The sequence below is a fragment of the Jaculus jaculus genome, chromosome 4 (genome assembly GCF_020740685.1).
Source record: "Jaculus jaculus isolate mJacJac1 chromosome 4, mJacJac1.mat.Y.cur, whole genome shotgun sequence".
NCBI classification, from domain to species: Eukaryota; Metazoa; Chordata; class Mammalia; order Rodentia; family Dipodidae; genus Jaculus; species Jaculus jaculus.
The window spans coordinates 154,160,952-154,173,797 of NC_059105.1; the positions used below are offsets into that span (position 1 = coordinate 154,160,952).

The following is a 12,846-nucleotide window of genomic DNA, read 5'->3' on the forward strand; positions in this document are numbered from 1 at the left end:
GTCTCCAGCCACTGCAAATGAACTGCAGACACATGCTTCATCTTGTGTATCTAGCTTACATGGGTACTGGGGAATTGAACCTGGGTCCTTAGGTTTCACAGGCAAGCACCTTAACCACTAAGCCATCTCTCCAGCCCCCTATACTCTCTTTTAACTTATACATCTGGTCACTGACATTTCAAGCACCAAAAAGAACTCCTAAATTTATAGTAGGAACTTGGAAAATAATGAATGATTCTCTTATCCCACCTTTCCCCTTCTGCTTTCTTGGTGATGTTCAAAATATTCTTTAAAAAAGAAGGCATTGACCCTTAACCATTATATTTACTCACAATAGTTAGTATGTACCATCTCATCTCATTTCTGAAGAAGGTACCTCAAGATATCACTTTAAATTTCTTTATTGATGTATATTTACATATGTTAATATAACTCCTCTCAAGTACACTCCTATTTATATGATACATTAATACCAAAAAGCCTTTGTTTATATCTCATTGAGTTTTGAACATGCTAATTTATTTTTAAATGTTTTACATTCGTGTATTTATTTGAGTGTGAGAGAGAGAGAGTGGGCGCACCAGGGCCTCCAGACACTGCAAACAAACTCCAGACATGTGCTCCACCATGTACATCCAGCATACTTGGGTCCTGGAGAATAGAACCTAAGTCCTTTGGCTTTACAGGCAAGTGCCTTAGCCACTAAGCCATCTCTTCAGCCCTAATTCATTTTTAGTTCAGTATTAACTGAATGTTTTTTTGCAAAACTACTGATACTTAGAACATATTCTTAAAATTGAGTATTAAAGATGGATATATCTTAAATTTTTACCTGTCACTACATTTTATAAGTAAAAAAACCCACACACACAATTCTTCCATCATGATTTTGAGAGGTAAATTGCCAACTTTTTAGAAGCCAATAAGCAGTCATCATTATCTTTTGTTTCTAATTTAAATTAATTTTGACAATTCTATACATGTAATGTATTTTATTACATTCACCTCTTTTATCTCTTTTGGGTCCCCTCCACTTCCACTGCATCCCTTCTTCCCAAATAGCCCATCTTCTACTTTCCTGTCTTCTGGTGGGGGAGGAGATGACCCATTCAGGTTAATTAGGGTTGTTTGCATGAGCATGTGGGGTGATTTATATGAGCATGGACAACTTACCAGTAGCCTGCATTGCTAAAAAAAAAAAAAAAAAAAAAAAAAAAAAAAAAAAAGGTTCCTCCTCTTTCACTAGCAACTATTAACTGCCAATAGGTCCTCAGAAAGGGGTGGGGTCTCTTGAGTCCCTCCTCCATCCATGATGAAATATTGGCAGGCCCAATCTTTTGTAAGTCTTATGCACATATCCACGGCTTCTGTGTGCTGATGATTGCAATAGCCATGCCAGGTCCAGAAGACAGTGTTCCACAGCACTCTTTCCCATCCTTCTGCTCTTACATTCTTTCCACTCTCTTTTTGGCAATGTTTCCTGAGCCTTAGGGAGGTGGTACAGATGTCCTTTATAGGAATGGCCATCCGTATCTTAAGACTGCATTCTCACCCAGTCAAAGGAAGTGAAGCAAAAAAGAAAAAGTATAAATTCCAGAGTTCTGTTAGATATTATGATCAAATCTATAAAATCTGGCTGCATTTAAAGAAATTGAACATAATGAAATGTCAATATTTATACAGTGAGCCTCAATAAATCAATTATGAAAACACAAGTTTAAGATAGCCAGCAAGTCATTTTGAATGAAAAAAAAAATAGAAATTAAAGTAGAGAAAAAGGGGAAGAAGGAAAGGAAAGAAGGGAGAGAAGAAGAAAGGAAAGAAAGAAAGAATGAGAAAGGGAGGGAGGAAAGAGGGAGAGAGGGAGTAATGAAGGAAAGGAGGGAGCAAGGGAGGGAGGAAGGAAGGAAAGAAAGGAGGGAGGGAGGAAGGAAGGAAAGAAAGGAGGGAGGGAGGAAGGAAGGAAAGGAGGGAGGGAGGGAGGAAGGAAGGAAAGGAGGGAGGGAGGGAGGGAGTCAGGAAGGATTATAAATAGATGTCAAATGAAATAGAAGTCATATGTACCCAGGAAAGAAGTCTGGAGTGTATGTTTTCATGTGTATTTAGAGAAATGGCCACTGAAAGGTACTAGTGTCCTCTCTGATGAGGAAAGAAGAAGAAACGAATTTAAATTACAAACTAAGGAATTTAAACTAGATGTAAAGATCTTATAGGTAATGAATATTTTATAAACCTTAGAAAAAGTTCTCAGGGAGGTTTACAAATTCCCTATCTGGTCATACTTAGAGAGAAAACATCCCTAACAGCCTGAGGTGGCTGAAATAGAGACCTGTCTGGAATTTGCTTTCAGCTGAATTCTGAGTACAGATTAATTTCTGACAACATTCAGCATGTTAGAGACAGTGAATGCGAGACAATGGCAAGCAATTTTGCCCCTTAAAAGAACTCTGCCCAAAGTAATAATTTCCTTGGAAAATCAATTGGCATTTGCTAGTTGGTTATAAGTGGAATGTACAATTATAATACATTCTGGTTTTATTTTCTTTTTAGCCTTGTTTCCAGCGGAAAGAAGGCTTATGAAACTGCTCTGGCAGACTGTAGTGTGCTTAATACATTTTTATTTTCCTTCTCTAAGCTGGTTACAACCAAATGTCTTAGAAAAAAAAATCATTGGAGTCTTAAGTAAGCAATGCATGAGCCCCTAAAGTGGGTAGTAGGAAATATCTTCTTTCACTCGAGGGAAATTTCTTTCCCTCCCTACCATCATCCTCTCCTTCTTTACCTTTACAAAGAAAAACACAGGTTTTCTGCCCTCTGCAACGTTCCCCTCAGTTCCAACATACAAGCAGCACACGCACTAACACTTTGTACGACAATCCTCTAATGGGTTGTTCTTCTCTGTTTACACAGCTGTGTGTCTGGTTGCCCACTGTTTCCCCTGCATTGTCTGATCTTCATTGTGAACTCCTAGAGGCAAGGTATGGAGTCCGTTATAAATACTTTACAGAGCACTGCGCGTGCTTGGCACGCAGGTGGGTGCTGGGTTACTGTGTTTGACAGTGTAACCGTTCCTGGTATGATGAGATGGTCGAAACACTACTGTGGGATTAATCAACGCTGTGGGCTTAGTTTGCAGATTCTGAGTAATCCCCTAGACCTCCTACGTGTGTGCTGCGAAGCTGTAATGGGCATCATAAATCTTTAGGGCATTGAGCAGTGTGGACAGCGATCTAATTAGCAATTGGAAAAGCTAATAAAACGTAGGCTTGAAATGACTGGAGAATAAGGGAGCTTTTATTTGAGTTTGCCCTTCATCATGAACTTTCTTTCTCAGTTCAAAGCATCAGTGTCAACACCCATTGCCAGAGTTACGTCGTACACATCTCACAGAAGACGAAGTTTATTGATAGTATCTTGGTTTTCTTACTGTTTTGCGTTCATAGCCTATGAGGAACAAAAGTCATCTTTACCAGAAGCCATGTTTCTGCCCTCCATCCAATCCCTGCCCAAGCACCCTCCCGCATAGGAGTCTTCCTCAAGAGATGAATGAGATTAAACCTCATTTCTTGTGAGGTAGAAATTCTTACTTATCTCTAGTGATCTTCAAAGTTAGCTTTTCAAAGGATAGAATGATTCATGGATATCCTTCCTTCAGGGAAATTACAAGAAATAACATTTCACTTAATTCTACAAATACTTTCCAGGCACCAACTATGATGAGCCAGTTGCTGTGTTCTGGGAAAAGAAAGGGAAATAAAACATAGCTTCCTTTAAATGTGTGTGTCTATGTACATATATATATATATATATATGATTATATATTAATTTATATAAATATATATTTATATAAGATATAATATATTTTTAAGGTTTAATTAAGTGATCTTAATTTTAAAATTGGTGCCTTATTGTAGGACTGTGATGAGAATTTAATTAGATATTTAAAGTATATTTAGAAGCACAGAGCGTGGCACATTAGGTATCCTCAATAAATACAATCTACTAGTATTACTGCTGCTTATGGCTTCATTTACAGCTATATTTTTAGGAGACTTTTTGGAAATCATTTTATTTTAGATTATAGGCAATGTGGTTTTATTGTTGAAGGGGAGGTAAAACCATTACATTCAAACAAAAAAAAAATTAACTCATGTGGAACATTGAAGTCAGTATCTCACCAAAACCATTGCTCATCCACAGCCTAATGTCCAGAGTCTGATTCTCATCCTGTTCCATCCCGAGTGTTGCATAACCCTGACCAGATCCCAAACACATGGAAAACATTTTCTTCTCCTTGCTCCTTCCAACCATAGTCTGGTTCATGGTTATTCCACAGAACAAGTAACTACCAAGATATACTTGAACTTTTTCACATATATTTTGAAAGTACACAATCTTAAGCAGGAATGGACCACTTTTATTTAACTTTTCCAAAACAAATTACCTCACAGAGCATTTTAGATGAGTTTTAATACATTAATTAATTGGCTACAAAATTAATTACCTATGTGGATGACTACCTAAGTTTCTCAAAATGCAAATAACATGATGATTTAATGAGAAAATGTCATAATATAGTTAGACCAAGCCAAAAACTAATTTACTTAATTCATATTTTTGTTCAATTTAAGATTTTCTCTATAATGTCAAATATCTGGATAAGTAAAAGATTTAATGCCTGATTCTCTTGGAATATTTACTATTACAAAAAGATAGACTGTCTTTTCCCCATATGTTATTATTTGGAAGATCTCTGACCAAGGATGTTTTGAATCACCACTATAATATTCCAAATATTATAGCTTGTCTAAAGATTCATCAAACTATTTCCTTAGAAAACAATTTCACCTTCCATGGTTCCTGATCAAGGATTAATAGCTTCTGAGAAATAATATATTGCAAAAATGCAATAGCCTGGGCTGGAGAGATGGCTTAGCGGTTAAGCACTTGCCTGGGGAGCCTAAGAACCCTGATTGGAGGCTCGATTCCCCAGAACCCACGTTAGCCAGATGCACAAGGGGGCGCACGCGTCTGGAGTTCGTTTGCGGTGGCTGGAAGCCCTGGCATACCCATTCTCTCTCTCTCTGCCTCTTTCTCTGCCTGTTGCTCTCAAATAAATAAATAAATAAACAAAAAAATTTTAAATATGCGATAGCCTGATGCTCCTACAGTAGAGCTCTCACAGATACCTTCTGTCAAACATCACTACTCACACTGTAGGGAGAGCTGGTTTCAGGTTTAGATTCTCACCATGACAGCTCCTGTTTCCCAGCTCTGTGAACACAATCAGTCATTTCTCCAACTTGTTCACATTTTAAATCGCTAATTTCTCATCACTACCTTCCATATTCCAAATTAATAGAATCCAAAGACTTTATATATACACCTTAGATATGTAATTATTCCCAATCTTTTCTTTTTCTAGATTATTTAGTGTTGGCTCCTTTGAACCTCATGACCATGGTTATGAAATGATTAATGGGGTGTATTCTTAAAAAAAGGAAAATTAATGTCTCTTTAATCATGCTTAAAAGAGCCAATGATTTTCACAGTTAAGATCCTCAATGATGGCTTATTACAGCCTTAAGGAACTTTTTCCATTTCTTTTGACTTATCTGGATTTATTTTTTACATGTTTTATTTATTTGGGAAAGAGAGAAAGAGGTCGAGGGAGAAGGGCATGCCAGGGCCTCCAGCCACTGCAGACTCCAAGTGCATGTGCTACCTTGTGCAACTGGTTTACCTGAGTACTAGGGAAGTGATCCTGGGTCCTGAGGCTTTGCAGGCAAACACCTTAGCCACTAATCCAACTCTTCAGCCCAGAATTTTTTAAGTATTTAATTTAATTAATTTATTTGTTTGATAGAGAAAGAGGGAGAGGGAAAGAGAGAGAGAGAGAATGGGCATGCCAGGGCCTCCAGCCACTGCAAACAAACTCCAGATGTGTGTGCCCCCTTGTGCATCTGGTTAACATGGGTCCTGGGGAATCAAACCTGATCTTTTGGCTTTGCAGGCAAACACCTTAACCACTAAGCCATCCCTCCAGCCCTGGATTTATTTTTTAATGTAGATTTGACTCTCTTCCAGTATAAATGGATCCCATGATCCATTTCATCTGAAACTATACAACCTTGCGTTTCTGTTGATAAAAGTGGGTGGAGAACTTGAAAAGCTAAAATGAGCTCAATACCCCCCCACACACACACTAAACATTATAAGATAAGTCATAATACCAAATGTAGGATTACTCTATAAGAAAGAAGAGCCAGGCGTGGTGGTGCACACCTTTAATCCCAGCACTTGGGAGGCAGAGGTAGGAGGATCGCCATGAGTTTGAGGCCAACCTGAGACTTCATAGTGAATTCTAGGTCAGCCTGGGCTAGAGTGAGACCCTACCTCAAAAAATAAAAGAATGGAAGAAAGAAGAATGTCGTAAGACTTTAAGGTACTTCACCCAGATGTCTTTTTCTCAGTCTTATCTATTTCAAATGTGAAATTGCTATTGGAATCCTGTACCCAATTTAGTAGCATTATTGATCAACATACATTTGTCATGCTTTTTATGTTGCCATGAATTATTAAAATAAAATACAGTGGACTGGAGAGATGGCTTAGCAGTTAAGGTGCTTGTCTATGAAGCCTAAGGACCCAGGTTTGATTCCCCAGTACCAATGTAAGCCAGATGTACATGGTGGCATGTGCGTCTGGAGTTTATCTGCAGTGGCTAGAGGCCCTGGCCTATTCATTCTCTCTATCTGCCTCTTTCTTGCTCTCTTTCTCTGAAATAAATAAAACAATATAAAATATTTAAAATAAAATATAGTGTCCTTGCAAAATTTTGAACTGATCCCTGGATGAGGCCACTGGGATTAATAGACAGTTTGTTTTCCTAATTCCTAATCCACCAATTTTTACCTTCAATAATGGAATCTTGCATCTCATTACCTTTATTCACTTATTGTACAATTATAAGATTAATTGATACTGGGAAAATAATGCAATTATCAAGGAGACTGGCCCAAAGGACATGTTTAACAAATACGTATTTCCTACCCTTTCAAAACCATAAAAATATGATCAGCCTGTTTTGTGGAAGAAATTCAAAGCTAGTTGAAATAAACTATGCTGAAAGATATATTGAAACATGCTTGAATGTCTGAAGAACATTATACACTTTCTGAAATGTTATGGCATGCCTATAAATAGCAATTCAGACTTGCAGATCAGAGTGTTCTTATGGGTTCTACAGATATAAATCTCACTACTATAGAATCTTGTGATCATACCTGGTCATTGAAGCCTAGCCCGCAGGCTCCTGTACCCTTGAATGGAGGGTATACCAAGAAGAACCATTTTAACTCAAACCACCCAATGCACTAATTATAACATCTCACTTTAGATGCTTAAATTACACCAATCTCAAAAAATAACTCTGTTTAACACCTTTAGTGCAAACGGGGAAGTCTTTTCATAAGCATGCTCATAGGAGGTGAGCATATTCCATTTTGAAATATAAAGCTAGTTGATGGTATAGTTTCAAAAGTAGGATTTGACAAGTGAGCTCTCAACACATTCCTGAAAAGAATTTACTCTGTTGTGATTTTGTTTGTTGGTTTTTCTTTTTTTTTTCCAAAATTGAATCAAAATGTACTTTAATCAGAACTATAAAGGCCTTTTTAAATGCCTATGGAATATAAAATTTCTGGCTTTTAAAAAATAATCCTAGCCTGGCATGGTGGTGCATGCCTTTAATCCCAGCACTCGGGAGGCAGAGGTCGGAGGATTTTGGTGAGTTCGAGGCCACCCTGAGAATACAGAGTGAATTCCAGGTCAGCCTGAGCTACAATGAGACCCTACCTCGAAAAACCAGAAAATAATAATAATGATAATAATAATAACCTTGTGTTGTTTTCCCCCTATATGTTCTATGTTTCAGAAGTACAAAAATTGTTTATTTCTAAGATGTCTAACAAGTTTTTTTAGACCACTTACCATGTGCCAGGCCTGGCTTTTGTGGCAGGAATGTTTTATAAAATAATCCAGTTTCCTGCTGTCAAGAAGAGATCTAGGGCTGGAGAGATGGCTTAGTGGTTAAGCGCTTGCCTGTGAAGCCTAAGGACCCCGGTTCGAGGCTCGGTTCCCCAGGTCCCACGTTAGCCAGATGCACAAGGGGGCGCACGCGTCTGGAGTTCGTTTGCAGAGGCTGGAAGCCCTGGCGTGCCCATTCTCTCTCTCTCCCTCTATCTGTCTTTCTCTGTGTCTGTCGCTCTCAAATAAATAAATAAAAATTTTAAAAAAAAAAGAAGAAGAGATCTAGAGGTGGGCCTGGTGAAATTCCAGCACTTGGGAGGTAGATCAGGAGGAACGGGAATTCTGGATCAATCTCACTTATATATACTGAGGTTGAGTCCAGCTTCAGGAGACCTTGTCTCAAAACAAGAGGTCTGAGAGAAAGTGCATAAGATGCTTAATTAAGTCTGGAAAATGGACAGCTACTGCAGAATGAAGGAGAGTGAGACATATATGAAAATGAGTAGCTGATTTTCGGTGAGATCATTTAGAAAGACCTTTCTGGAAAGTGATGTTCAAGTTGAGAATTAAATGGTAAAGAGTCCATCCATGTGTTGTTCTAGGGGGAAAGCATTCCAGGCAGAGGCAAAGCAAAAAGCTAAAACTGAAGGCCAACACTGACTAACAAGTCGGAGTGGCTAACGGGTATAGAACAAGGAGAGGGACACAAGGTAGGCAGAATAGGGATCATGTGGTCCATAGAGGCCAAAAGAAGTTCCAATTTGCTTGGTGTGGTGGCACTCGCCTTTAATCCCAGTACTCGGAAGGCAGAGGTAGGTGTTATCCTAGAGGGTTGGAGGCTACACTGAGACTACTTAGTGAATTCCAGGTCAGCCTGGGCTAAAGTGAGACTAAGTGAAAAAAAAAAAACAATTAAAAAAAAAAAAAGAAGAAGGGCTGGAGAGATGGCTTAGCGGTTAAGCGCTTGCCTGTGAAGCCTAAGGACCCCGGTTCGAGGCTCGGTTCCCCAGGTCCCACATTAGCCAGATGCACAAGGGGGTGCACGCGTCTGGAGTTCGTTTGCAGAGGCTGGAAGCCCTGGCGCACCCATTCTCTCTCTCTCCCTCTATCTGTCTTTCTCTCTGTGTCTGTCTCTCTCAAATAAATAAATAAATAAAAATTTAAAAAAAAAAGAAGAAGAAGAAGAAGTTCCAATTTCTTCTTAGTGCTATTGGTGCACCGGTAAAATAATTACACAAAAGAATGACAAGGCCAGTCTGCTATGTGGAGAGCAAGAGTGGATGCCTTTTTAGTACATTTGAAACCACCGAAAGATTGTAAGCAAGGAAGCTGACCCATTTAAGTTTTCATTTTGCTTTCAAATCTCCAACAGACTCACAGGGACTGGTAAGAAAGAATGTCTAAAGGGAACCAGATTAGAACAATGAGTTTAGGAAGTGGTATGAATTTGGATAGGGGGTTCACATGGCACTCTTGGATCATAAGAAAAACAACAGACTTATTGAAAAACTAATATGTTTGTTATTTGCAAACACACAAATATAAAAGTGTTGTGCATTTTATTTACCAAGACATACATTCATGTAATTATCACTGAACTCAAGATTCAAAGCTCAGTTTATATGTCCTGAAAGACTCTATTTTTCTACTATGGTATTCTTTGGTCAGAATTATATATATATATTATATTCTATATATATTATATATTATATAATATATATCATATATTATATTACATATTATATATATACATACACACACACACACACACACACACACACACACATATATATATATATATATATATATATATATATATATATATGCATGTATGTATCTTGAATTTCTCATTCCAAGTAATAAAATCATCTGGGTGTGGTACACATGAGTATAATCCTGACTTGGGAGACAAAGTCCACAATATCACAAGTTAAGGGACAGCATGGGATGCATCATGATACTTTTGTCTCAAAAGAGCCAAAATAAGGGCTGGAGAGGTGGCTGAGCAGTTAAGACACTTGCCTGCAAAGCCTAAGGACACAGGTTCGGTTCCCCAGAACCCATGTAAGCTAGCTCCACATGGTGGCATGTGTCTCGAGTTCATTTGCATTGGCTAGAGGCCCTGGTACGCTCATTCTCTCTCCCCCCCCCCTCTTTATTACCCATGAGAGAGACAGAGAAATCTCATGGGTAATAAATAAATTTAAAATTTTATACACACACACACACACAAAATTTTTTTTTTTTTTCTTTTTGGATTTTTGAGGTAGGGTCTCACTCTAGTCCAGGCTGACCTGGAATTAACTATGTAATCTCAGGGTGGCCTTGAGCTCACGGCCATCCTCCTGCCTCTGCCTACGGAGTGCTGGGATTAAAGGAATGTGCCACCAAGCCTGGCCTAAATTAAAAATAATTAAAAATAAAAAGTATTTAAAAGCTAAAATAAAGTAGTATTTTATAACAGAATATGTGATTTATTTAACTGCATTGATTGACACCTAGTGTGATTCTGTTTCCATAACTACAACTGTGGTCAACAATTTACATATTATTTTACTTTACTTCCTTCATTGGCTAAATTCCTAGAGTCCTGGAACTATCAAGGAATGTGGATACCTTTAGAGCTCTGAATATGTAATATCAATTAATTTTCCAAAAAGTTTGCACCATTTACCCTACCACTTAGCCCAAGCTACAATTAAATTCTTTTTTATCTTTGCCAATTTGACAACCAAAAATTTAATTTCATTATTTAATATCCCATTTCATTATTAATGATGTTAAATGCTTTTAGTACATTTACTAGCATTTTATTTATTCTTTTTTGAATGACCTGTTAGTTCAATTTCCCATTTTCCAAAAATATTTTCCCACTTTCTTATATAGTTTTATTTGTCTTTTCCTGTGATTTGAAAGAGCTTCTTATGAAAGGAAGGATGTTAAGATTTTCTGTCAATTTTTCAGTGACTTCTCAAAATATCTGTTATGTTAAATTTTTAATTTTTATTATAAAAATATCATACATTGCCTGGTCTGGAGGTGCGCCCCTTTCGTTCTAGCATGTGGAGGCTACAGTAGGAGAATCTCTGTGAGCTCAGGCCAGCCTGGGGCTGCAGAGCAAAATCAGTCAGCTTGGGCTAGAGTAAGACCCTGCTGCAAAGAACAAAAAATAATATATATTATAAAAATTATTTATAAATTACAAAAATATATATTACAAAAATAATATATATGTATATATATAGTATATACATACATAAATATATGTATTATACATGTATAATCCATACATAAAAGAGAATATGCACTAGTTATCTTTGCTATATAACAAACCAAATATAAACTTATCAGTTTAAAACAGTAGTACGCATGCCGGGCATGGTGACACACGCCTTTAATCCCAGCACTTGGGAGGCAGAGGGAGGAGGATTGTCATGAGTTCGAGGCCACCCTGAGACTCCATAGTGAATTCCAGGTCTGCCTGGGCTAGAGTGAGACCCTACCTCAAAAACCAAAAAGAAAAAGAATTCAGGAGTATTGCCAAGTGTTGTGGCCCAAGCTTGTAATTCCAGCACTTGAGAGGAGAAAGGAAGGGGACCATGAGTTCAAGATCATCCTCAGCTACATAACATGTTTGACTCCAGCTTGCACTATACGAGACCGGAAATATCTGGAAGCTACTTCTGCTCTCACGCCTTATTATGTGCAAACCAACTGATCTCAGGGGCACAAAATGGTTTTACCTGCCATGCATAGAAGAAAGCTGAGCTTTGCATTGTGAGCTGAAGCACATATATAAATAAGTCTTTCCTGCTGGGAGTCTGAAGCCAGCCGGACTGTCTTACTTCGAGACTCAGGGCTCCAGAAGGCAACAGTCCAGCAAGCATACCAGGAGCTTATTGGTTTTTTTACGAACCAGCTTCAGAAGTTATGACAGCTACGATGGTCCATACCTGTGAGCCCAAGGTTTGGGACGTGGAGGAAGGAGAAATAGGGGCTTGAGGTCATTCTCTGCTACTACTGAGTTCCAGCAGAGACTGGGATTTATCAGACTCTCTTTCAACAAAGAGAGAGAGAAAGAGAGAGAAGGAGGAGGAAGAGGAAGATAAGAAGAAGAAAGGAGAGGAGAAGAAAGAAGAAAGGGAGTGAGGAAAAGAGGGAGAAAAGGAGGGAAGAAAATGAGCCACATTGAGTTTTACTGCATCTGTTCCACAGTGCTGGATTGGTCAAAGCAGTCAAAAGGTTGCACAGAGTTAATGGGGAATGAGCACAAAGACAGTCAAAGAATTTGGGGTCATGTTTAACCCTTCCATTGAGTATATCATTTTTTCATAGAATAAGGCAGCCCCTCCTCACCTTTTAATTAATTGTTCATGGTTTTATATGCAACTTTCGAAGTATTGTTATAAATAAATCCATCTATTTTTATGTTTGGTTTCTTCTATAGCTTTGCAATTCATTTCTTTTTTGTTTGTTGTTTTGCTTTGTTTTGTTTGTTTTATTTGAGGTTGGGTCTTCCTCTAGCCCAGGCTGACCTGGAATTCACTCTGTAGTCTCAGGGTGGCCTCGAACTCATGGCGATCCTCCTACCTCTGCCTCCTGAGTGCTGGGATTAACAGCATGAGCCACCACGGCTGACTAAATTTCTGAGAATCATGTTACAGCGTAAATGCTTACATGGGCATTACCAGTCAATGTGCTTGGAGGGATTACTTTATGCTCTTCAGCTACCGTTAACTTCTACACATGGTCTCTGCATCCCTTGAGTTCTTAATTCTTTTCATCCTAAAATTTCTCTTATCTATTTTTATTTAT

General features: G+C 38.2%; 1 protein-coding gene across 3 annotated transcripts in view; it reads left to right on the top strand.

The window, feature by feature from the left end:
• The window catches only part of Col8a1 (collagen type VIII alpha 1 chain), a 169,467-nt gene that overhangs the window by 85,834 nt on the left and 70,787 nt on the right, over positions 1 to 12,846 (top strand). The window contains exon 2 of one of the 3 annotated variants that reach the window (XM_045147334.1): positions 2,911 to 2,978. The exons of the other annotated variants lie outside the window; for them this stretch is intronic. The gene's annotated coding sequence lies outside the window, so the exon portion shown is untranslated. The remainder of the gene's footprint in view (positions 1 to 2,910; positions 2,979 to 12,846) is intronic. 3 annotated transcript variants of the gene reach the window in all.